A 26,121-nucleotide genomic window follows, 5' to 3' on the forward strand; every position below is an offset into this window, starting at 1 on the left:
GGGGAGATGTGTATTAGAGCAGAATAACTTGGCCTCTGATGATTGAAAAGCAGCTACAGAGATTGCAGTTGTACTAATTTCTTACCTTAGTGAATAGAAACGAAGTACTTGAGGCAACCTATTGTTAGTGAAGAATACATGTAAAATCTTCAGCAAGAGATACTGCTTCAAATCAGATGGTACCACACAGATGGTATGTTTCACTTTGTTTATTCCAACCCTACATTCCTCTGTCAGTAGGATGGTTATCTATGCATTCGGCACTGCGCAAATTGTACAAGCCAATGAGCCTTCTGCCCAGAATCATAAAATGAAAGCAAGAATGTTAGAAACCAGAAACATTTCATATGTTTAAAAGTTCAGCTTTTTGTTTTTATAAAAAAATTTCCCTCTGTAACACTGAATTTTGACACTGGCTGACAGCATTTTACCCCTCAAAAGCTGCCTCCTCTGTGGACTTGTACGCCTTCCCTCTCTGCCATCCTCTGCCCTCCACAAAGGAGCTGCCGTTCTCTGTGTTTTCTTAGCGCTATGCTTGTGTTTCCACGAGTTCTAGCTGTTTCTGCCTCCGTTACTTCCGGCGATGGCAAGTTTTTGAAGCAGGCAGGGTGCCTATGAATTGCAGTCTCAAGACTGTAGTTTTCAAATGAAGACAAGAACTGTCATGAAGAAGAGGAGTTAAAATTTGCAGTGCAGGTTCTGAGGGCAGATGTAGGACTGGGGGTGGAAATTAGGAGATGAAGTTTATAGGAGTATCTTTTTCCATCTTTCTAAAAATAAAAGGAACTGCTTAAGTGTTTGAGCTGAGGCTAGATAACCACTTACCAGAGATGATGTTACAGGGATTAAGATACAAGGCAGAGGGCTTGATTAGGTCATTTTGGTAGTTACTGAGAGAATTATGATTATATTCATTGGGAACTTCAGGGAGAAAATAAAGATGTGGAGACTCTGCTGCGCTGGGGATAGAGAAAGAACTGACTTAGACCCAGGCCTCCCTGAGAGAAAATAGATGCTGATAAGGATTCTTGGCTCTTTCCCCAGGCTCTTCAAGATCCACTTTAATGCACCGCCTCTAATCTTGAGCTTCATCCTAGCCACTTTCCAGCATCCTGGTACCCTCAAAGAGCAAGCTTTACTTTTAGATTTGTCCTAGCCCTGATGCCAGTAGCCCATCCATGCTACAGAATCACCCTGATTGGGGAGAAGTGGATTAAGAGTATAGATTCTGGTGTTATTTGCCTGGGATTGAATCTTGACTGTTCTGAGCAACTTTTTAGCAAGTTAATGAAATTCTCATTGGTGCCTCAGTTTCCTCATCTGTAAGTATGAGGGGATGTCTGGGAATAGTACCATATTTTATCAAAACTAAAACCATTGATCATAAGATGCACCATTGCTTTACCACTGAGAAAGAAGAATATACTGTCCATTTAACAGTATACATTGTATTATTGATAGATCCTAGTTACATAGAGGTTCAGCCTTCCTCTTAGGATTGTTGTGAGGAGTAAATTGATATTTGTAAAGCACTTTTTCTTACAGTATCTGGTAAATAAGCATTCCAAGTGTTAGCTCTTGTTTAATGTTAAACCTGTCCTAGTTTAGAGAAGTTAATTTAGTCATCTAGTCAGCGTTTATGAAGCACCATGCTTGGATAACACTGCCGTCCCTTCTCTGAGAGACCTCATGTTCTAGTTGTGGAGAAACTCAGGGAAAAGAGAGACATCCTCATACAATGCAGGAGTAGGGACACAAATTTGGGAGAGCAAAGTAAGATTGACTTTTGTTGGGAGAGTCAGGAAAGGGTTTCCAGAGGCAGTGGCATCTGAGCTTAATCAGAAAGTGTGAGGAAGGGCTCACTGAAAAGACAAGGCCATCAGAGAAGGACTTGCAGGCAGAGGGAACAGCAGGTGCAAAGGCACAGGGCTTCTGACAGTCAGCAGGACTGGAATGTTGAGGGTGTGTGTGTATGAGGGTGTGATGGCAGCAGATGGTAAATCTGAAGAGGTAAGCTTCCCCAGATTTTGAAGAGTTTTGTATGTTGAGCTTGGTGGGGTGTTCTGTCCAGTAGGAAATGGGTAGATAAGCGGGGGTTTTTAACGGGGAGATGATGTGAGCAGAATAGCGCTTCTTTTCTTTCTAGTTTGTTTATATATTTAGGCCTTATAGATTTGCTTTTTTACATTTAGCTGTGGAAATGTGGAGGCTGCTGGTAAAACCTTTTTTGACACAGGTACCCCTTCTCTTTGACACAGTGAGGCCCTTCAGGCCATTGTGTAATTTGTAAAGTTGTTAGATGATAACATGAAGTCTTGGTTTCACATGGCTATTTAAATATTAATATAAACACTGCATTTACCAAATTAAATGGCAGAATACTGGAGTGATGCATATAAACTTTTCATATTAAAATTTTCTTAAAATTTTATGTTTCAAACTTAGAGAAAAATTGTGCAAATAATGATAATCAAAGAATATCTGTAAACTTTTGCCTCTATTCATTTGTTAACAGTTGAGCCAGCTTGCTTTATCATTTTAGTGCTTTCTCTCTCTCTCTCCTTTCATCCCTTTCCCTTCTTCCATTCCATTCTCTGTCTCTCCCACTGCCTGCCTCCTCTCTCTCTAACACACAGTATTTTTTTTCTGAACCATATGAGAGTGGATTTCATGGGGATATTCTCTGGGGAAAAAAACACACACAGTAGAGACATTATAGCCTTAATGCAGATAAGAACTTTAATTTACTGTCTATATTCCAGTTTTGTAAATTGATTCAATAATATTCTTTACAGGATTTTTTCCCCCTTAGTAATGCGATTCATCTAGGTCAGGTGTTGTATTTAATTCTCTTGTCTCTTTCAGTTGAGCTCAGTCACTCAGCTGTGTCTGACTCTTTGCGACCCCATGAATTGCAGCATGCCAGGCCTCCCTGTCCATCACCAACTCCCGGAGTTCACTCAGACTCATGTCCATCGAGTCAGTGATGCCATCCAGCCATCTCATCCTCTGTCGTCCCCTTCTCCTCCTGCCTCCAATCCCTCCCAGCATCAGTCTTTTCCAATGAGTCAACTCTTCGCATGAGGTGGCCAAAGTACTGGAGTTTCAGCTTTAGCATCATTCCTTCCAAAGAATACCCAGGACTAATCTCCTTTAGAATGGACTGGTTGGAACCTCCTTTAATTTGTAATGTTTACAAGGATTTTATCTTTTGTGATAATTGTCAGTTTTAGAGACTACAGCCCCCCACTTTTCTTATGGAACATACCTTATTCTAGTGTTTTTCCTATGTTTTCTCCTGATTATATTCAGGTTATAGTCCCTGCCAGAATACTACACAAGTAATGGGTCCTAGAGATGTCACATCTGAAGTTACCTATCTGCCCCTCATTGGTAATTTTAATTTTGACCATGACTTGGTCAAAGTGTTCTCCAGTTACTTCATTATATTTGTTAGTAATTCTCCTCCAAAAACTAGTAAGCAATCTATGGGGAGGCACTTGAAGGCCATGAAAATATTCTAGTAGACTTGGCATCTATTGATGATACATGCTTGAGTTAATCTTTACTTGGAAGGGTTACAAAATATTTTTACTGTTTTTTAAAGTCTGATGTTTGCATTCTAATGTATATGGTTTTTTCTAATAATAAGCAAACAGCTTTTTATAAAATTATTAAATTGTTAAAATATTTCAATGACTCTTTCTGACTTGGTTCATAAAAATGACTTTTTATTGTTCATACCACCTAGCTAAGGCTCAGATGGTAAGGAATCTGCTTGCAACACAGGAGACCCAGGTTTGATCCCTGGGTTGGGAAGATCCCTGAAAAAGGGAATGGCAACCCACTCCAGTGTTCTTGTCTGGAGAATCCCATAGACTGGGGAGGCTGGTGAGCTATATAGTTCATGGGGTTGCGAAGAGCCGGACACGACTAGGTGACTAACACACACACCACCTAGCCATGTTGAGAGTTCCTTTTCCAGCTACTGAAGATGGCTTCCTTATTAGTTCCTTTGTATATTGACAGTGCTCTTGGAAGGCTAAATAGGAGCCTGTTAGATTATATCGGTGGAGAGGATGTCGCAGGAAGTCTTTACATCTTCAATGGGCAGTATCTACGGGAGCCTTAAAATTAGAACTTCTAATTTCTGGCAAGGAACTTAAAAAAGACATTTGTTCTGAGTTAAGTATTAAAAATGTCACACCTTTTTTTTTGCAAAAAAAAAAAGAGTAAGACAACCACAAGTGCTACTGTGAACTAAAGCTCTTGGCCTGGTTTGATTTTCCTAACTGAAATTAGAACTTTGGTCATCTTCCTGAGTTTTTAAAGGCATTAGCCTATTTTATTTTTCAAAATTACAGAGATACCAGAAATATTAACGTTTGAAGGGATGGAGAACGTTGTTCAATTTCATTAGATGTCTTCATACTGTTGTAACCTCCGTTGCTCTGGCTTGTAGGTTTTCTGATTTTTAAAAAATCTTTCTTTCTGATCTGCTCTTAGTGAAGGTCTTCACCTATTTATTTTCTGGGTAGCTTTGTGCTTTTCAAAGACTGTGACCTGTGCTTCTCATTTGGCTGACTGTGTTACTCTTGGTCATGAGGAGAAGAGGCAAGATTGTGAATGACTTAATAACAGGCCCCTTGCTACCATGATAAAACTAATTCTCAAATTTAAAGAAAAAGTTACTTTTGTTTCTTGAGTTTGTTACATCTTTATCATTCATGTTTTAAGACAACTTAGAAACAGTTAAAAACAACCCCTGTTTGTAAGTGAGAGGGGTAGTCAAGTGTTGCTGCAGTTTGAAGTTCAGATTCTGAGACCTTTAAGAATGCCTGCTTCACATGAAGCTCTGTTCATGCAAGGGGGTAGGGTTTGTTACAGAGAGATTAATGATGTACTTTTTGTCTTGATCAAATGGCATAGTTGTCTTGCTCTTTTAATTGAAAGTTATTTCAACATTTTAGGTTTCAAAAGCTAAAAATCAACAGTTCAACTAATCAGCTAATTTTAATTGGAAATGTGTAATTTCCAATTACATGATTAATTAACAGTATACATCAGAGATCTATAAAGATGTGGAGAAACTATAGATCTCTTCAAGAAAATTGGAGGTATCAAGGGAACATTTCATTCAAGGATGGGCATGATAAAGGACAGAAACGGTAAGGACCAAACAAAAGCAGGAGAGATTAAGAAGAGGTGGCAAAAATACACAGAAGAACTGTATAAAAAAGGTCTTAATGACCCAGATAACCATTATGGTGTGGTTACTCACCTAAAGCCAGACATCCTGGAGTGTAAAGTTAAATGGACCTTAGGAAGCTTTACTATGAACAAAGCTAGTAGAGGTGATGGAATTCCAGCCGAGCTATTTCATATCCTAAAAGATGATGCTGTTAAAGGGCTGCACTCAGTGTGCCAGCAAATTTGGAAAATTTAGCAGTGGCCATAAAGACTCAACAAGGTCAGTTTTCATTCTGATCCCAAAGAAGGTCAGCGCCAAGGAATGTTCAAACTACTGTACAGTTGTGCTCATTTCACATGCCAGCAGGGTAATGCTCAAAGTCCTTCAAGCTGGGTTCCAGCAGTATGTGGACCAAAAACTTACAGGTGTGCAGGCTGAATTTAGAAAAGGCAGAGGAACCAGAGATCAGATTGCCATTGTTCATTAGATCGGAGATCTATGGGAATTCCATAAAAACACCTACTGCTACTTCATTGACTACGCTAAACCCTTTACTGTGTGGATCACAAGACACTGGAAAATTCTTAGAGATGGGACTACCAGACCACCTTACCTGTCTCTTGAGAAACCTGTATGCAGGTCAGGAAACAGCATTTAGAACCAGACATGGACCCAATGGACTGGTTCAGAATTGGGAAAGCAGTACGTCAAGGCTGTATATTGTCACCCTGCTTATTTAACTTACATGCAGAGTACATCATGTCACATGCCATGCTGGACATATCACAAGCTGGAATCTTGATGGAGAAATATCAGCAACCTCAGATATGCTGATGATACCACTCTAATGGCAGAAAGTGAAGAGGAACTAAAGAGCCTCTTGATGAGGGCAAGAGAGTGAAAAAGATGGCTTAAAATGCAACATTCAAAAAACTTAGATCATGGCATCCAGCTCCATCACTTCATGGCAAATAGATGGGAAAAAAGTGGAAACAGTGACAGATTTTATTTTCTTGGGCTCCAAAACTACTATGGATAGTGACTGCAGCCATGAAATTAAAAGACGCTTGCTCCTTGGAAGAAAAGCTGTGACAAACCTAGACAGCGTATTGAAGAGCAGATGACATCACTTTGCCAAGAAAGGTCCGTATAGTCAAAGCTATGGTTTTTCCAGTGGTCCTGTACGGATGTGACAGTTGGACCATAAAGAAGGCTGAGCGTCAAAGCATTGATGCGTTCGAATTGCGATGCTGGAGAAGATTCTTGAGAGTCCTTGGACTGCAAGAAAATCAAACTAGTCAATACTAAAGGAAATCAACCCTAAGTATTCATTGAAGGACTGATGCTGAAGCTGAAGCTTCAATACTTTGGCCACCTGATGCAAAGAGCCAGCTCATTGGAAAAGGCCCTGATGCTGGGAAAGATTGAGGGCAAAGGGAGAAAGGGGGTGACAGAGGATGAGATGATTATTTAGATAGATTGACTGACTCAATGGACATGAGTGAGCAAGCTCCAGGAGATGGTGAAGGACCGGGAAGCTTGGTGTGCTGCAGTTCATGGGGTTGCAAAGAGTCTAACAGGACAGAGCAACTAAGCAACAACAACATTATTAAATGCATACTAATTTTAAATGTTATATTAAATATTATATTTCTCATAATATTATGGAAGCTGGTTTGTGGTATTCCCAGTATACATCTGTAGAGAACAAGCTGTGATGAAAATGAATCGCTTGTAAGGCTGTACAGGGAATTTCAGGCTTCACGTCCCTCAGTTTTTCCACTGAATCTGGTATATTTTCTGATCTTGAATGAATATTTACATAGTTGAAGATTGTAGTTAGTAGTGATAAGCTTGTATTTCAAATGTATAGTAACAGAGACTTGCTTTGGGAAAATAATATAGGAACCTAGGAAAAGAGATGTTATGCTTGAACCAAGATAGTAAATAAATTGGGAGTTTAGTCTGTATGACCCTTTGACCCAGTAGCTCAAATGATAAAGAATCTGCCTGCAGTGCAGGGGACCTGGGTTTGATCCCTGGGTTGGGAAGATCATCTGGAGAAGGAAATGGCAATCCATTCCAGTGTTCTTGCCTGGAGAATCCCATGGACAGAGAAGCCAACAGGTTATAGTCCATGGGGTCTCAGAGTCAAATACAACTGAGCTGCTAACACATTTTAGTCTGTATGGGCTTCCCTGGTGGCTCACATGATAAAGAATCTGCCTGCAATGCAGAGGACCAGGTTTGATCCCTCGTTCGGGACAATCTCCTGGAGAAGGGAATGGCTACCCACTCCAGTATTCTTGCCTGAAGAATTCCATGGACAGAGGAGCCTGGCAGACTTAGAGTTCATGAGGTCACAGAGTCAGGCACGACTAAGCAACTTTCCCTTTCACTTAGTCTATATAGTCATTGCTAGTATTTGGACAGAAGGTTACGGATGAGAGGGAAGAACCTTATGGTTTTCCAAAAAGCCATCTTATGATAATTAGTGATTTTTCTTTCTTATTATTTGAAAGTTTGACTGTTTTAACTACCTTCTTAATTCTGTTAAAGAATGAAGCTTCATTAAGACATAGTCTGCATTTGTTTACGTGGACATAATATTAATTATCTGTTTTTTTAAGGAAAGTTTTGTGTTTCCTGTTTCTGTTTTTGTTATTGCTTTTTAGTCTTTTAGGGGAGTAGGCTAAGACTGTAGTGGTTTTTTTTCTCCTTTCTGTTTTTCTGAACTACATTAGCCATTCACATAACAGAAGATAATAGCCATTTTTAAAATTCATGTCTTCAAATGTTAATTTGATGCTTTGAGGCATAAATGACCTTTCTAGCCAGCCCAGACTTGTCAAACAAAGGAATGATAGGAACAAGCTGCTGTTTGTTCTAATACAACAGGCTGTTTTTCACAGAGAGTTTCAAAACAATTTTGCTTCCCTCTTCTCTGAAACATTAAACGTCAGCCTGTGCTAGGTTTGAATTTAGGAAGAATTGTGTACACAAAAGTGGTTAAGCGAAATCACAACCATCTGTGCAAAATAAACTGTCGGCTTCAAGCTTGTAGAGTTGTCAAGAGTGTGTAGTGCACTCCTGGCTCTTCAGGCCCATATCGGGGCTCAGAGCTGATCCCGTGAGTTCATAGAGTGTTGGAGGAAAGAGAAGGAGGAAGACCAAGAAGTAGATGAGCTGGGTGAGGTGTTGTGCAGAGAGCTTCATATTACTTTTGTTGCAGATTAGTTGAAACTAGTGAAGTGAACTGAGGCAGTGTTTTGGAATGATTGCTGGTCTTGGCGTCTAAGGATTTGGGTTTTCTCACAGCTTTACCGCTTCACAGCTCGCTTACTAGCCTTGGGCCCTGCCCAGGAGGGGCCCTGCCTGCTGTGTCCATGAGTTTGTCAGATGGGAATAGTATTGCTTGTCCTACTCCATTACCAGCTCTATATGAGGACGTTTGAGAGGCACCAATGAATGATGGATGTACGAGTATAAAAACCCTATTGTGTGTGTCTTAGTAATGATGATGTCAGTATTGCCAATTTGTTCTAGATACTGTCCTCTGACACCAGCTCTTCTTTTCCTGGATATGATGTAAAGAAGTAGATGAAAGTTTTAAGTTTGGGTTGGGTTTTTATGTTCTAAAATAAATGACCAGGAATTGGGAAGCCAGGAACACAAAGTCCGCCTATAAATACTACAAGTCACTCCTTCTGTAACCTTAGCCCCAAATAATTTAATGTCCACTTTTTTCCCTTGAGAGTTTAATATTTCATGTAAAAGAGCAGAATATGTGCTTTGTTTTGGGGAATTGTTAGTTTATTTTTTCTTCTTAGCTATCATGAAAAAGGAAGAAAGAAGGAAACAATTCATTTTTGTCAAAGCAAGATAGTGACTCATTAACCCAAATAAACTTAAAATAGTCACTGTTATGTCCTGAAAATTTGTTTGTCTTAAGTATTATTTAAAGAGATTGCTAGTACTATAACAACAAAAGACTTATATAGAGTACTGGTTTATTGCCTTTTTTCCTCCTCTAAGCAATGCAGAGGAGATTTCTATATTAATTTATATTGGGAATTAGGTTTGTTTCTTAGGGGGAAAAGGATCATTTGTTTGATAGTTCTAATTAGGAAAGGCTTTCTGTTTTTAGGAAAGCATGCAGTGTGGCATATATTAATAGTTACATTTTAATAGAAAGGGGAACATTAGGAGAGCTAAGATGTTATCTTGGATATAAAGTAATAGCTTAGTCTCTTGACCAGGGTAATATGATTGGTTTGTAGACATAGGTTTTAATGGGAGAGGTTGAAGGAGGATGTGAAAAAAAAAAAAAGGAAGAGTTTGTAAAATTAAAATTCTTATAAATTTCACAGGATGCTTTAAGTTCTTACCACAGTTCTGAAACAAATATGTCAAGTTTCATAATTTATGATGACCAGTTATATTTTTTAAAAATGATTAAAATAATTTTAACTTGAATTTATTAAATGGTATAGTCCCTTGATAAAATTCTGTTTTTAGGGCCTTGGGATTTGGTTGGAATAATTTTGTGAAAAGATTCTTGTATTGGAAACCAAGGGATACCTATGTTCCAGACAGAGCCCAACTTGTTTAACCTTGGGTGCTTCACTTGACTTCCATGGACCTTTTTTCATATGATAAATGATTGGAAATATAAATAATTTAGTGTCTTAAATGCCATTTACATTTTTACTGTTTTTGTCCTTGGGGAATGTTATTAAAACCAGTAATGAAGTTTAAGTATATATATTCAAAATACTGTATTTGTTGTTTTCCTTGAAGAGTTTTCATTTAGCCAAATGGATTGATTTAAAGTTTTTGACCACAGCTGCTACAGAAATGTGTGCATAGCTACTGTTTTGGTAAACACAGACTAGTAACCAGATGGTAGTAATACTTTAAAAAGTTGGACTATATGGGCTGGGAACCATCCAACTGGAATTTTAAGTGTTTTGCCTAGGTACATTGGATTTAGTACACAGTAAATGAGTTTAAGTATGTTTTATTACTGAAGTGGCTAGAAAGAACAAATAGAGTATTATGTGGAATACAAATAATGCTTATTAAGCTTATAGTCGATTCCTTCTGATAGATGTTCCAAATTGCTGTCAGACGATATTTACTTACTCATAAACAGATGTGCTTTTGCTTTAACAGGATAACTATTGCAAACTTAGTTATGCAAATTTTAAACAACTGTTAAGGATTACATTATAAAATCATTGTTGATTAAATAAACTGATTTATTATATTTTGTAAGGTTGTTGGTTTGGTGGTTATTTTCAGTGACAAAGAACTTAATTTTGTGTTTTGAAATGCTGATTAAAGATGGGATATCATCAGTTAAAATTTTTTTTCTGGTCTGCAGTTCGGCATGTGTATATAAGATGAGCAGTTGATTATTATATTAAAAAATTTTAGTCACTTTATCAACAAATAAGGTGTTAGTGCCAGTTTGAACATCAGCTGACCTGTGTTTTACATAAACAAGTAGTAGTAGCAGTCTTGTTTTATCTTAAAATATACAGGTTGGTAGTATTGGAGAATATTTCCTCCAGTTTTAGTTTTTTTTTCTCCTACATATATGTATGGTATTGTTATGGTTACTTAAGATCTTTGCTAGGTAGGTGTTATACTATTTATTGAATATATAAAGTTTCTGTAATTTCAGATTCTGATATTAGACTGTGAGCTAACTAGTTCACAGAAGGCCTGGTCACTGCCAACTTTATTTTGGTCTTGTGATAGGTTCTGTTGACTTCAGTGGGTTTGTATTTGATAGTTCCCACTATTTCTAGCATTTATGTGTGCTTGTATTCACAACAAATATTTGCTAAATCATCATCTTTAGGTATTAGGCATTGTGCTTTAGGCATTGTGCTAGAACAGATAGGTAACACTGGTTCTCTGGAGCATGCTTGAGAGCTGGTAAAAGATAGTGTGTGGGGTGGCTAGTCACGTACACATACCTGCAAATTTGTTTTCTTGGAGTATTGGAATCTAAACTTATGCATCTGAGAGAAAAATAGATAATCCTTTAAAGTTTATTACCACTTTTTAGGTTTCATGATTTGGACTTGTGAGTAAAGGCTAAATTATAATGCCTGTCATTTACTATGGGCACCTCACACAGCCACTGTATCTACATCACACTCGCAAGCTTATATCTAGCATCCAACTACATATAAAAGTGAAATCCACTAGTCACCTTTGGTTACTAAAAGGAGTATTCACCAACAAATGTGAATGATTTATAAAGCTAGAAAGTCTTTATTAGTCTGAGCAAGTCATTAATCACAGCAGTACTAATGGTGTAAAGCAGTCCAGATTATCGTGCCAGTGTGATACTTGTAGTTCTGCTGACACATGCATTAGTTCATTACTGTGCATCTAGCAACACTTACGTTTGATTAGTATAATACTGTCATTCACTGTGGTTCTTAAATATTAAACATTCTAAGCTTCCTGCTGAGTATGAAGGTTAATGAACAAAAGCAATTGTAATTTATGGTATGAGAAATGTATAGCTTCAAGTTTTCCCCCACCCCAACCCCATTCAGAGGTTTATTCAGTAACATGCATCACCACAATTTACAAAGTTGTGTCTTTAACACAGAATTAATTGCTGATGAGAGAGAGACATGCTAGAAATACGACTTTTAACTAAGTGTACAGATAGTCCCAAAGAACAATTCTAATATTCTAGGTTTACCAAGAGCTGTTAATAATTTAACACTCCCTCACCCCAACCTCACAGCCTGCATATAAAACTGCATCAAGGAGTCAGCACCTAGGAGATGAAGTAAATTATTGGTAATTGCCAGCCTTATCATATTTGGTTACCTTACTCTGATTCATTTTCTTTTTTTTTTTTTTTTTTGACAAGAAACTTATATTTTGTTACCTTACTCTGATTCATGATTTTTTTTTGTTTTGTTTTTTGTCGTCAGTATTCTGTATGCTGTTCATCTGCACCCTGTGTTATAGACAACAGTAGGGAAGAGACCTAATAAAAAGTCCCACATTTTTCAGAGAATAATTTAGAATAATGCTATTGAAGAGTATCTAATATCAGAACAAACAGGCAATGAACAGCATATAATTCTACACATTATTCAGAGACATTAAATATACATATTAGTAAGGTAGCGGATGCTTTAGTTCAGAAATTGACGTGTTAAGTAGTAGTCTGTCTCTGCAGGGCTCCACTCCAGCCAGCGCTCCTTCGCATGTAATGAATAGCTAATTTCAGTCCTATGGTCCATAGGAGACTTGACTGGGGAACTGGGAGGAGAAAAGCATTGCAGCTCTGAGAACAGCAGGATGTGCTGAGATGTGCTTTTTAATGGAGAAACATTTTAGAACTCTTGGGGGTAAATTCATAAAGAGGGTTGTGCATGTGTTTTTGTGTTTAAATTAAGGAATTATTAATATAGTTAGGCAACCAGGAGTCTGGCAGCTGTACTGCAAAAGAGGAAAACCAGAATCTGGCTACGAACTAAGCTCAACAGTAACTTGCACTTTTGATAAAACTATCTGTGTCCAATGGAGCCATTTATTATAAAATAGGCATTTAAGAACTTATTTTAACTCATTGAAATATGGAGCTGACTTTTAAAGCTAGTCTTTGCATGCATACAGAAAAAGGGAAGTGACTTTTATTCCTCTGCCTTATGGAGACTTCTTTGTCATTTGAGACTTTCTTGTGTTCATAATTTTTCCATCCATCTATCCTGTCAGTATTTGTTGAGCATCTGCTGTGCACCGTGATGTTCTGGGAGCCCCGAAATGAATAAAATCAGTCTTTACCCTCAAACGGTTTATAGTCTGGTGGAAAGACAGACTTATAAATGCTGTAACTAAAATAAGAATAAGGATTTTATATATGGAGGCTAGAGTTTTGAAGCTAAAAGTCTGCTTTTTTTAAACTGTGAAGTATAAAATACATATTGAACAGTGTATAAAGCATATGCCTACAGTTGAACAGAGTGTTAAGGAATTCTACTTTATGTATTCTTTGTGCTTGCTTCTTTTATTCAACATTATGTAATTCCTTTGTGTGATTGTAGTGTTCTCATTGCTGTGTACTAAACTGTTTTGTATCTGTACCATACTTTGTTTAGTCTTTCTTTTGTTGGTGGACATTTGGATTGCTTCCGGTTTGGGGATATTATTAACAATAATATTAAGAGTGTTCTTGATTATGCATCTTGGTACATATGCTCATGTACTTCTTTAGTTTATATTTGCCTAACAGTGAACAACAGACTGGTTCCAAATAGGTCAAGGCTGTACATTGTCACCCTGCTTATTTAACTTATATGCAGAGTACATCATGAGAAACTCTGGGCTGGAGGAAGCACAAGCCGGAATCAAGATTGCTAGGAGAAATATCAATAACCTCAGATATGCAAATGGCACCACCCTTATGGCAGAAAGTGAAGAAGAACTAAAGAGCCTCTTGATGAAAGTGAAAGAAGAGAGTGAAAAAGTTGGCTTAAAGCTCAACATTCAGAAAACTAAGATCATGGCATCCGGTTCCATCACTTCATGGCAAATAGATGGGGAAACAGTGGCTGACTTTATTTTTCTGGGCTCCAAAATCACTGCAGATGGTGATTGCAGCCATGAAATTAAAAGACGCTTACTCCTTGGAAGGAACGTTACGACCAACCTAGATAGCATATTCAAAAGCAGAGACATTACTTTGCCAACAAAGGTCTGTCTAGTCAAGGCTATGGTTTTTCCAGTGGTCATGTATGGATGTGAGAGTTGAACTATAAAGAAAGCTGAGCACAGAAGAATTGATGCTTTTGAGCTGTGGTGTTGGAGAAGACTCTTGAGAGTCCCTTGGACTGCAAGGAGATCCAACCAGTCCACCCTAAAGGAGATTAGTCCTGGGTGTTCATTTGGAGGGACTGATGTTGAAGCTGAAACTCCAATACTTTGGCCACCTGATGAGAAGAGCTGACTCATTTGAAAAGACCCTGATGCTGGGAAAGATTGAGGGCAGGAAGAGAAGGGGACGACAGAGGATGAGATGGTTGGATGACATCACCGACACAATGGACATGGGTTTAGGTGAACTCTGGGAGTTGGTGATGGACAGGGAGGCCTGGCGTGCTGCGGTTCATGGGGTCGCAAAGAGTTGGACACGACTGAGTGAACTGAACTGAACTTAACAGTGAAATTGTTGGGTCATAGAGTATATGTAGCTTCAGATTTACTAGATAAGGCTAAACTGTTATTTCTAAATGATTTGCTCCAATGTATAAAGACTTGAAGGATTTTTGGCATTGTTGATTTTTAAAAAGTCAAATATTACAGGATTTGGTTTTCTCATGGAAATGTGGTGAGGATAGTTATATGTAGCTAACATGTAGTTCAGAAGACCTTTCAGTCTAACCTGAATTGCAGGAATATGCTTGAAATGCCAAATCATGACTTAGTATTTACTCTGGTAACTGGAAAAGTCTTGAATGAATTGGGGAACATGGGGAAAATCTTAGAGACTATAAAGCATGCCACTGTTTTGATTAATGCTAGGAAGAAAAGGGGTGGTGGAAGCTAGATATATATTAATGGTAAGAGAAGTTTAGTGACTTTAAAATTTGAGCTCACATTTTAAAGTGTAATTCTATTTTAATCTCTTCTCTTGGGAAAGAAGAAAGATGACTGATTTGGTAGGGTAATTTTTGAAAAATTGACAATTCTTTGGCATGAGGCCCAGATTTCTTTTCAGATTTTGTGTGAAATAGGAAAATGGCAGTTTTTTAGGTGCCATTGGTTGTGGGGGCAAGGGATGTGGGTAGGGAGAAAGCAGTAATTTTTGACCTAGCAGGAGAGCAGATAACCGGGAGTAGTGGATATTTCACATAATCAATCTCTCTTATCTTCCCAGACAGGAGAAAGAATGTCATGAATATTAGAACAATTAGCAAAGCATTGCTTTAGAGATAGGGGACATACAGGTTACTTTTTCTTAGCCTCCAAATCCATAAGAAATAGGAAGGCTTTTTAAAAACTGCTTTTTAAAATATCTTTTCCCCATAGGCTTCTCTGAGAACCGAATTTACAGAGTGCTTAGAGCTTGCTTTTGCCATCTAGTGCAGCAAAACATGTTGGAGCATGAGTGATTGGGATGTTCAGACCCCAAGCTACATTGAGTGCATGGGAAATTTTCTGTTGTATTCAGTTCAGTGACTCTCTAATGCATGCCAGCCATGTGCCTGGTCCTGGTAGGTACTGAGGACACAAAGATGAATAAAGCAGCTTACACTCCACAAAGACAGACGGGCATAGAAACAATCCAGCTTAGTGTTACATGTGATAAGGGGCTCTAATAACAATCTGCAGAAAGTGCTTTAGTGCACAGAAGCGATGACAGACACTTCTGTGCGTGTACGATGAGCTGTGAGGTTCTAGGTAGTGGTGGCCTTTCACTGCGGGGATGAATGGATTTGAAATAGGTCATACAGGTGACTGGGATTTCTAGAGAGAGAAGAGGCATGTTTCACAGAGGAAATCACGTGAGCTAAAGGGTTTATGTCATTAATTTAGATTATGGGTACTCTACATGAGATTATATTATATATATAAAAGTTAAAATTTTGTGGCAGTTTAGTCTGTGATCCCAAATTTGAAATTGTTTGCTTTTCCTGTTTTGTTTTTTTGATCACTAAAATTGACATACTCCTAATATTTTTTTCCTTTCAGTCAGACTTTAGTAATTAGGCAGAGTTACCTTGAAAACACTTCCTGGATGTAAGATAGTTTCATGGATAGACTAGTCAGTTCATCTTTCATCGTCCAGAGCTACTTATTAAATGCTTAAATGCAAGTCATCTGTGTTCAGGAGAATATAAGAAAAACTAGTATAGGTGTGTGCTCAGTCGCTGAGTCGTGTCCAACTCTTTGTGACCCTATGGACTGTAGCCCACCAGGCTCCTGTGTCCCTGGGATTTTCCAGGCAAGAATGCTGGAGTGGGTTGCCATTTCCTTCTGCAGGAGGTCTTCGTGACCCAGGAATCAAACCCGTGTCTCCTGCATTGCAGGCTGATTATTTACCACTGAGCCACCTGGAAAGCCCAAAGAAAGAGAAAAGCTTAGTCCTTGCTTAACTCAGTCCTTGCTTTATAGTGTGGTGATTTCCAACCCTGCCCCATATGTTTCATATACTTGTAAAAAAGAAAAATTAATCCATACAATGAATATTCCTTTCAGAAAGGAATAAAAATAGTGGTGGTCATAACCTTAAAATTGTCTAGTTTTCCTCCCACATTTTATATGTGGGGAACTAAGGCCTAATTGGGTAAATGACTCATCTGGGAATGTACAACACAGCCCGTCCATATCCTGGGGCTCAGTGAGGACATTGGGATACGTTAGGACAAGGTTCTCTTGACTGCCTCGGCCCGGGCTTTTTCATAGTTTCTGTCTGCCAGGATTTGAATATATGTCACACATCAGTCTTCTCATATTTACTGCGGGTATGGTTTAAAAGTTTATCTGATTAAGCTAGATTGGAGGCACCATGGTATGGCAGAGTCAGATGAATCGCCACTTAGCACATCAACTTTGTGTGTATCATCAACATCAACTCTTAGTTTCCTTTTCTTTATCTATAACAAGGGCAGAGATAATATGTATTTTACTGAGTTGTGAAACTTTTAAATATAAAAGTTTCTAATCGTGTTTGGTTATTAATTGCTACCAGTGTTTGTGTGTGTGTGTGATCATATAAGATCATAGAAATTACTTTTCAAAGTATAGTATTCTGAAGGGGGAAGGGCAGGATGGGGTTGGGGATTCAGTTCAGTTCAGTTGCTCAGTCGTGTCCGATTCTTTGTGACCCCATGGACTGCAGCACGCCAGGCCTCCCTGTCCATCATCCAACTCCCGGAACCTACACAAACTCATGTTCATTGAGTTTGGTGATGCCATTCAACCATCTCATCCTCTATCGTCCCCCTCTCCTCCCATCTTCAATCTTTCCCAGCATCAGGGTCTTTTCAAATGAGTCAGTTGTTTGCATCAGGTGGCCAAAGTATTCAGCTTCAACATCAGTCCTTCCAGTGAACACCCAGGACTGATCTTTAGGATGGACTGGTTGAGGATTAAGAAGTACAAACTATGGATGACTATACTTGTATAAAATTGTAAATCAACTATACTTCAGTAAAAAACCCACATGATAGTCTCATGTTCTTTACAAATGAACATAGGCCTGTTAGTTTCCTTAGAATATATAGTTAGGTAAAACTGAATCACTTTACTGTCCACCTGAAACTAACACAACATTGTAAATTAATTAGCTTCAATAAAAGGTTAAAAAATAAATTAGTTTCCTTCCTCATTCACTGTTTCATTCTCTGCTTCATAACTAGCTTGTTTAATGGTAATATGACTTCATTAAAGTGATTACAGAACTTAGCGTTTATTTTAGTAAATTCCATGATTCTCTAGTAAATGAGATAGTATATGTGAACAAACAAAAAACAAAAAGCTTCTGTTTGGGGGAGGAGAGATGGTAGAGGTGTTGGTAGGCACTGTGAAATTGTGTTCATGGAGTGTCTCACAGAGTCCCCCTGGCTCCGATCTGATGCCCTTGGAGACAGTAAACAGAACAGCAACACTGAACCAGGAAGTGCATGAGAGTGTGGTGAACAGGTCTGTCTTGTGGAAGTAAAACATAAGTGTGTTTGGAAATAGAGAAAGAATAAGGCCATATGTAGTTGGAAGTGGAAGTGGACCGAGACTGACTTTGACTCGATATTTTGAAGAACTCTGAGAAAACCACCGTGCCAGGAGGAACAGAGAGTAACAGGCGTAGTTTGGGGCTTCCTGCTGGCCAAGCCTGGATACGGTGAGAGTCGTGGGTTTGATCCCTGGGTCAGGAAGATCCCCTGGAGGAGGGCATGGTTATTTACTTGAAATGCCACCTACTAGGGGAATATGTTGGGAAGCCTTATAAAATGGCAACACTGTCACCCTGGCAGTCTTTGTGGAGAAGGAAATGGCAACCCCCTCCAGTATTCTTGCCTGGAGAATTCCATGGACAGAGGAGCCTGGTGGGTAGTCTTTGTAATCAGAACATCTTTATTCCCCTTTTGAATCTGTAAAATTTCTCTTTAGCATTTATATCTAAGAATGTTGTTTTATAAAGTCTTAGCTCCATCCTAATATTATAGTAGATCATTAAATTAGAAAACGGACAGCACCAATACCTATATTGGTATTAGGCCCACTGTTGCGTTTCAGTCACATTGGTTTCTCATTTTGGTTCACCCAAGATTTTTAATTTATTTTTAATCCTCTAGAAGTTTAACATTTACTTTCTTGTTCGATTGTTTTTAGCAGCCTAGGTTTGAATAAGTCCGTTTATACCATCCCATAACCCTCCTCTCGTTAAATTATGCCCGTCCGCACTCCAGAGTCCTTAGCAGCTTGGCTTATAGAAGTACAGCAGTGGCAGTAGTTTTCACGAGAGTGTGTTGTCATAACCCCAAGAGTCTCATTCCCAGCGTAGCTGGGATGGATGGTGATGCGGGCTGTACAAACCTTGTGGGGGACCCACTCCATCCTTCTCATGCTCTTCTCTCTGTCAGTGTGCACGTTTTAGGACAGTAACAGTTGTGAAGCAGGTGGGAAGGCAGTCAGTGAAACGCCTGTCCCCTGATTGATGTCCAGGTGTGATTCAGGCAGTAACTAAAAAAGAAGGTTGACTGGAAATATAAATAATTAGTCACCTCACTGCCAGCTTAACCAGCCCAGAGTTGGGCTGGGGTGCCGAGCAGTTTGGACTAATTCTGCTAAGGGCTTCAATGAAATGAAAGACCAGCTTATTTTTTAGAAACATTTTGTGTTCCAAATTAATAAACTCCTATTGCTTCCTAGAAATTCTGAACCTAGTAGCAACTCAAAAGCCTCCTGTCTTCTAACATCCTTAACCACTTCTTTCTCTCCCTTCTTTCTTTCTGCTTCTCTCCTCTCTATTTACTCACCTTTCCCCTCCAGACAATCTGGTAGCAGCAGAAAGGTGAGGGGGAAATTGTGATTTGTTCAAATTCTTCTTTGCCCCAAGTGTGAAATGGTTATTGCTGAAAGCAGTGAAAATGGATGGCTATAGTTTGATTTTAATCCATCAGCCCACCCATTCTTCTGGGAAGAGGATGAGGTGGGACAAAATGGAAACATATCCCCAAGTCTCATATACTCTTGTTTTAAGTGACTCATTTGTGTGATTAAAAAAAATAATTGACAAATTAAATAAGGGCCGCTAAAAAGTATGCACTCTACTGAATTGCCACATTAGCACATATCCTTTCAGCTTGGTTTAGTTCAGTCACTCAGTTGTGTCCGACTCTTTGAGACCCCTTGGACTGCAGCATGCCAGGCCTCCCTGTCCATCACCAACTCCCTGAGTTTACTCAAACTCATGTTCATTGAGTCGGTGATGCCATCCAGTCCCCTTCTCCTCCCACCTTCAATCTTTCCCAGCATCAGGGTCTTTTCAGATAAGTCAGCTCTCCGCATCAGGTGTCCAAAGTAGTGGAGTTTCAACTTCAACGTCAGTCCTTCCAGTGAACACCCAGTACTGCTCTCGTTTAGAATGGACTGGTTGGATCTCCTTGCAGTCCAAGGGACTCTCAAGAGTCTTCTCCAACACCACAGTTCAAAAGCATCAGTTCTTTGGTGCTCAGCTTTCTTTATAGTCTAACTCTCACATCCATTCATGACCACTGGAAAAACCATAACCTTGACTAGGTGGACCTTTGTTGGCAAAGTAATGTCTCTACTTTTTAATATGCTGTCTAGGTTGGTCATAACTTTCCTTCCAAGGAGTGAGCGTCTTTTAATTTCATGGCTGCAGTCACCATCTGCAGTATGGAGCTCCTAAAAATAAAAATTATTCCAGTGTTTCCACTGTTTCCCCATCTATTTGCCATGAAGTGATGGGACTGGATGCCATGATCTTAGTTTTCTGAATGTTGAGCTTTAAGCCAACTTTTTCATTCTCCTACTTTCACTTTCATCAAGAGGCTCTTTAGTTCCTCTTCACTTTTTGCCATAAGGGTGGTATCATCTGCATATCTGAGGTTATTGATATTTCTCCTGGCAATGTTGATTCCAGCTTGTGCTTTAACATATCCTTTAAGTGGGTTAATAAATCCCTCTGACAAATATAGGTTACTGTTGAAGATTTTTTTCACTTTTTGGTGCCGTAATGGTTATACTTCTGTGAACTATGAATGCTTGATCTGCACGATCAGTTTATTATTGTTGTTACTAGATACTTACAGGACTCCAAAGTAGTAAATAGTAAACAAAGAAAATACTGCCTTTACCCATGAACTAAGCAAATGATTCATGAAGGTGAAGCTTGGAGCTTGGAAAAAGCCTGCACTTGAGGGAGAAATAAAGAAGAGCAGTGAGGAGGAACCTCAGGAACATTTGCCATTGGTCATTTTGGGAACACTTAAATAGTCAAGTTTCTTTTTTAGGGCTATCTGTAGTTTTACTTTGTTCAATTGAGGGTTATTTATCTAAAGATAATGTGGTTCCAAGAAGTCTGTTTCCAGGGACTATAGTTTGAAGCTCCTGTTACCTTAAAAAGTATGTCCTGATTCCTGAAGACTGACTGACTGGCTAGTGTGGTTGTTGTCATTGTGATCCATGAAGACTGCTTTAATTCAAGAGTGATTTATCCTGAGTGTTAACTGCTTACCACTGCACAGAAGAGGCAGTAGTTCGAGTTTTGGCCTTTGTTCAGCTGGGGAAACTTAAGCTACCTTAGTCCTTTCAAAAAGCCTGACTAGGAATCTGGCATCATGGCAGGAATGTTTTAGTTAGATTCAGGAAATCAAGGTACAAATGTCAGAGTAATTTAGATGGACAGAGTAACTAGGTTGTTATTTTTTTTAATTCAGATTGTACTTTGAGTGATAATCCTATTAAATACATTATTTAAAGTTTTTTATTCATATATCAGGAGACCTGTAGGAAGTAGTGAAATTTCCTATAATTTGTTTTTATTTCAATTTCTCCAGTGATCTTAATTTTTCAACTTTATAGTTTTTCAAAAGCAAAATTTCACATTGCAATAAAATCCTCCTATGAAAGGAAATGCAGTTTTTCAGCTTTACATTGGTTACTTTTATACTATCTGGGTGTTTGGGAATTTTTGTTTTCTGTCTTTGAAATCAAAACTTGACTGGAAAGTAGTGTTAGGTAAAAGATTATTTTCATGTGGAATCAAGTAGTTCTTATTGAATAAAGATATAGTAAACTTAGAATTAACTTACATTTAAAAAATCCATTAATAACGACCAAAGTAAGCTCCTTATAAGTATACTTTTGATGTCTTATAGCTCAGTCTTGTCATAATGATGGATTTTGGCCAATTTCCTCCCTTGAGAGCACTATATTTAGATGGGGGTATTGCGCTTAGGGCCACTTTAGTGTTCTGTATTTGGAATAGACCTGCTGTTTTTATTATTATGTACCACAGATATGATTCACAGAGTTAAATCTAGTACCTTTATCTTGATTTTTTATACTGTATTTTATACCCAAATGTGATAACTAATCTACGTCAGTCTAGGAATCTTTTTTAAAAAAAAAACTTATTATTTAACTCCAAATTTATTTTGAAGGCCTTTAATAATTTGTAGGTTTTAAAAAATGAGATGCATGAAGTACTTCAAAATCTGAACACATTTTAATCAGAGTACTGAGTTAACTTAGATCTTGCCTTAAGGATGACAAGTGTTGAGAGTTATATAATAACAGTTCAAGTGATTTCTCCTTGTTATCTTCCCAGCATACAAAGGTTTCTTGTTTGTTAAAGGAAAATACTTTATCCCACGATGGCAGAAGAAGAAGGTTCTTTCCTTTTAAACGGAAAGAGGTAGACATCCCAGAGTAACATTGGACTTCATTAGCTAAACTTGCTTTATTTTACATTGTAGTCCCTGAAAGAGTGACATACTTTCTCAGTGTTTTTAAAAATGGCTGTTTTTTACATTAAAAAAATACGAAGTTTGGAATTTTATAGAAATTGAAAAAATTTCAGCACCTAATAAATTGTGTTCAATTGGCAGGACATGGTATCTGTTAAAAGGTAAACTTCCTCCTCACACTTTTTATAAATTAAGTATATAGTAGATATAAAAGAATACTTACCATACATTTGTGAGTTGCAAAGCAAAAAATACAAGGTATAACTTGCTTTTTTCAGTGTTGTATTTGAGATTCATTAAAACAGATGTGATAGGACTTCCTTGATGGTCCAGTGGTTAAGACTCTGCACTTTCAACGCAGAGGACTCAAGTTTGACTCCTGGTCAGGGAATTAAGATCCCACATGCTGTTCAGCATAGCCAAAACAAAAAAACAAAACCACACAAAACCCCCCAAAACAGATACGATTACAGTTTCAAGATTTGTGTGGAACCACAAAAAACCAAATAGCCAGGACTTCCCTGGTGGTACAGTGGTTAAGAATCTGCCTGCCACAGGGGACATGGGTTTGGTCCCTGGTTCAGGAAGATTCCGCATGCCGTGGGGCAGGTAAGCCCACGTGCCACAACTGCCAAAGACTGCAGGCCCTAGAGCCCATGCTGTGCAATAAGAGAGGCCACCGCAGCGAGAATCCTGTGCACCTCAACTACAGAGTAGCCCCTGCTTGCCACAACTAGAAAAAGGTTAGGCATAGCAAAACAAAGACCCAGCACAGTAAAAAATTAAAAGAAAAAAAAAATCGCCAAAGCAATCTTGAGAAATAAAAAACTGTAGCTATCATGGTCCCTGGTTTTTAACTATATTACAAAGCTATAGTAATCAATGCAGTATGATACTGGCACAAGAATAGACAGACAGATCAATGGAACAGCATAGAGAGCCCAGAAATAAATCCATGTATGTATGGTCAGTTAACTTATGACAAAGGAATCAAGAATATGTAATGAGGAAAGAACGTCTCTGTAATAATTGGTGTTAGAAAAATTGGACAGCCGCATGTGAAATAATGAAACTGGACCATTCATTCATGCATTCATGTCGTTAGTTCCTTGACATCAGTCTTGGCAATGGTTTGTTTTTTGGATCTGACTCTAAAAGCAACAGCAAGCAAAGCAAAAGTAAACAAGTAAGACAGCATTAACTGAAAAGCTGCATAGCAAAGAAATTATCAGCAAAATGAAAAAGCAAGCTATTGAATGGGAGAGAATATTTACAGATCACATTGCTGATAGGGATTAGTGTGCACAATATAGGAAGAACTCATTCATCTCAATAGCAAAAAACAAACAAACAAGTAAACCAATTTAAAAACGATGAGCAGAAACATGTATGGCTGAGTTACTTTACTGTCCATCTGAAACTACTACATTGTTAATTGGCTGTACTTCATTATAAAATAAAAAGTTGAATGAAAAGGAGGCAGAAAATCTGAATAGAAATTTTTTCAGATAAGACATATAGATGACCAACAGGCACATGAAAAGATGCTCAGTGTCATTAGGGAAATGTAAATCAGAACCACAGTGCCTCCTCACACCTCATATAGTAGTTATCAAAAAGACAAGAAATAACAAATGTTTGTAAGGATGTGGAGAAATGGAGACCTTTATGCATTGTTGATGGGAATTGCTGCAGCAACTATGGAAAAAAGTGTGGAGATTCATCAAAAAATTAAAAATAGAACTGCCATATGGTTCAGCAAGTCCATTTCTGGATATTTATCCAAATAAAATGAAAACACTAACTTTAAAAGACTTGCATACTCCTATGTTCTTTGCAGCATTGTCTACAACAGTCAGGATATGGAAATGACCTAAGTGTCCATCAATGGATGAATGGATTAAGAAAACGTGGTATATAACAGAATGTTATTCAGCCACAAAATAGAATGAAATCTTTTCATTTGCACCAACATGATGGACCTTGAAGGCATTTATGCTAAGTGAAGTAAGTCAGAGAAAGACAAATAGTATATGATCTCACTTGTATGTGGTAAATAAACCAAAAACCAAGGTCATAGATACAGACAACAGATTGGTGTTTGCTGAAATAGTGATTAAAAACTACAAACTTGTAAAAATAAACTAGTCATTGGGATGTAGTATACAGCATGATAACTGTGGTTAGTAATGCTGTATTGCACATTTGAGAGTTGCTGGGAGAGTGGATGTTAAGATTTCTCATCACAAGGAAGAAAATTGGAACTATGTATGGTGATACATGTTATGAAGTAGACTTGCGGTGATCATTTCTCAGTGTATACAAGTAGGGAATAATCACGTTGTACACTGAAACTGATGCAATTTTATGTGTCACTTATACATCAGAAAAGAAAAAGAAACCAAATATGATGGATTTTCACAGCTCTAAGTGTTTTACCATATGAATATGTCACAACTTAACGTCTGCTGCTGATAGATATTTGGGTTACCCGTTTTATATTACAAAGCTGCTGAATTCTTATGAAGTTGAATTATTTTTTATGTCTGCCGGTACGTACATGCAAGTATTTCTCCAAAATCCTCCTATACTTCCTTTTGCTATGAAATATCCTCTTAATCTTTATTTTTTATTTTATTTTTTAATATAAATTTATTTATTTTAATTGGAGGCTAATTACTTTACAATATTGTATTGGTTTTGCCATACATTGACATGAATCTGCCACAGGTGTACCTGTGTTCCCCATCCTCAACCCCTCTCCCCCTCTTAATCTTTAAATTGGAACTTTAGAAATTTACCTTAAAGCAGCTGAAAGGATCTTTGTGGTTTAGGTATTTATGATCTGTTTGCTAAGATCTAAGTAACCATACTAAGTAACCATGTGCTGTGCTTAGTTGCTCAGTCATGTCTGACTTTTTGTGATCCCATGGACTGCTGCCCGCCAGGCTCCTCTGTCCGAGGGATTCTCCAGGCAAGAACACTAGACTGGGTTGCCATGCCCTCCTCCAGGCAATCTTCCCAACCCAGGGATCGAACCCAGGTCTTCTGCATTGCAGGCGGATTCTTTATCATCTGAGCCACCAGGGAAGCCCTAAGTAACCATACCATATTCTTTTTTAAACAACTTTTTATTTTGAAATAATTTCAGATTTACAGAAGAGTTGAAAGATGTACGGAATTTTCATCAACCCTTGACACAGCCTCCCCTAATGTTAACATGTTACACAACCTTGGTACTTTTATCAGAACTAAAGAAATTAGCCATTGGTGCAGTACTATTAGCTGCAGGCTTTATTCAGATTTCCCTAGTGTTTCTCCTACTGTCCTTTTTGAGCATCCAATCCAGGATACTCTATTATATTTAGTCATTATGTTTCCTAGCTCTTCTAATTTGTGACAGTGTAGTGGTGTTTATCTCTTATGACCTTGACACTTTTGAAGAATACTGGGCAGGTGTTTTTGTAGTGTGTGTGTGTTAGGTGCTCAGTCATGGTTGCCCCTCTGCGACCCCATGGACTGTAGCCAACCAGGCTCCTCCGTCCATGGGATTTTCCAGGCAAGAGTATTGGAGTGGGTTGCCATTGCCTTCTCCGATAAGCAACCTAGACATCATATTAAAAAGCGGAGACATTACTTTGTCAACAAAGGTCCGTCTAGTCAAGGCTATGGTTTTTCCAGCAGTCATGTATGGATGTGAGAGTTGGACTATAAAGAAAGCTGAGCTTGGAAGAATTGATGCTTTTGAATTGTGGTGGAGATTCACAATTCACAGGAGGAGAAGGGGATGATATAGGATGAGATGGTTGGATAACATCACCAACTCAATGGACATGAGTTTGGATAAACTCTGGGAGTTGGTGATGGACAGGGAGGCCTGGCATGCTGTGGTTCATGGCATCACAAAGAGTCGGACGCAACTGAGCAACTGAACTGAACTTCTCATGATTA

The 26,121-nt window shown here is 38.3% G+C and overlaps 1 protein-coding gene across 4 annotated transcripts in view; it reads left to right on the forward strand.

The window, feature by feature from the left end:
• ZSWIM6 (zinc finger SWIM-type containing 6) overlaps window positions 1-26,121 on the forward strand; it is a 211,923-nt gene that overhangs the window by 85,589 nt on the left and 100,213 nt on the right. Inside the window, exon 1 of one of the 4 annotated variants that reach the window (XM_086361863.1) lies at window positions 17,825-18,074. The exons of the other annotated variants lie outside the window; for them this stretch is intronic. The gene's annotated coding sequence lies outside the window, so the exon portion shown is untranslated. Of the gene's footprint in view, window positions 1-17,824; window positions 18,075-26,121 lie in introns of those variants that run through there. 4 annotated transcript variants of the gene reach the window in all.

The sequence above is a fragment of the Bos grunniens genome, chromosome 20 (genome assembly GCF_055505025.1).
Source record: "Bos grunniens cultivar Pamir isolate PY7600 chromosome 20, Bosgru_T2T1.0, whole genome shotgun sequence".
Classification (NCBI taxonomy): Eukaryota; Metazoa; Chordata; class Mammalia; order Artiodactyla; family Bovidae; genus Bos; species Bos grunniens.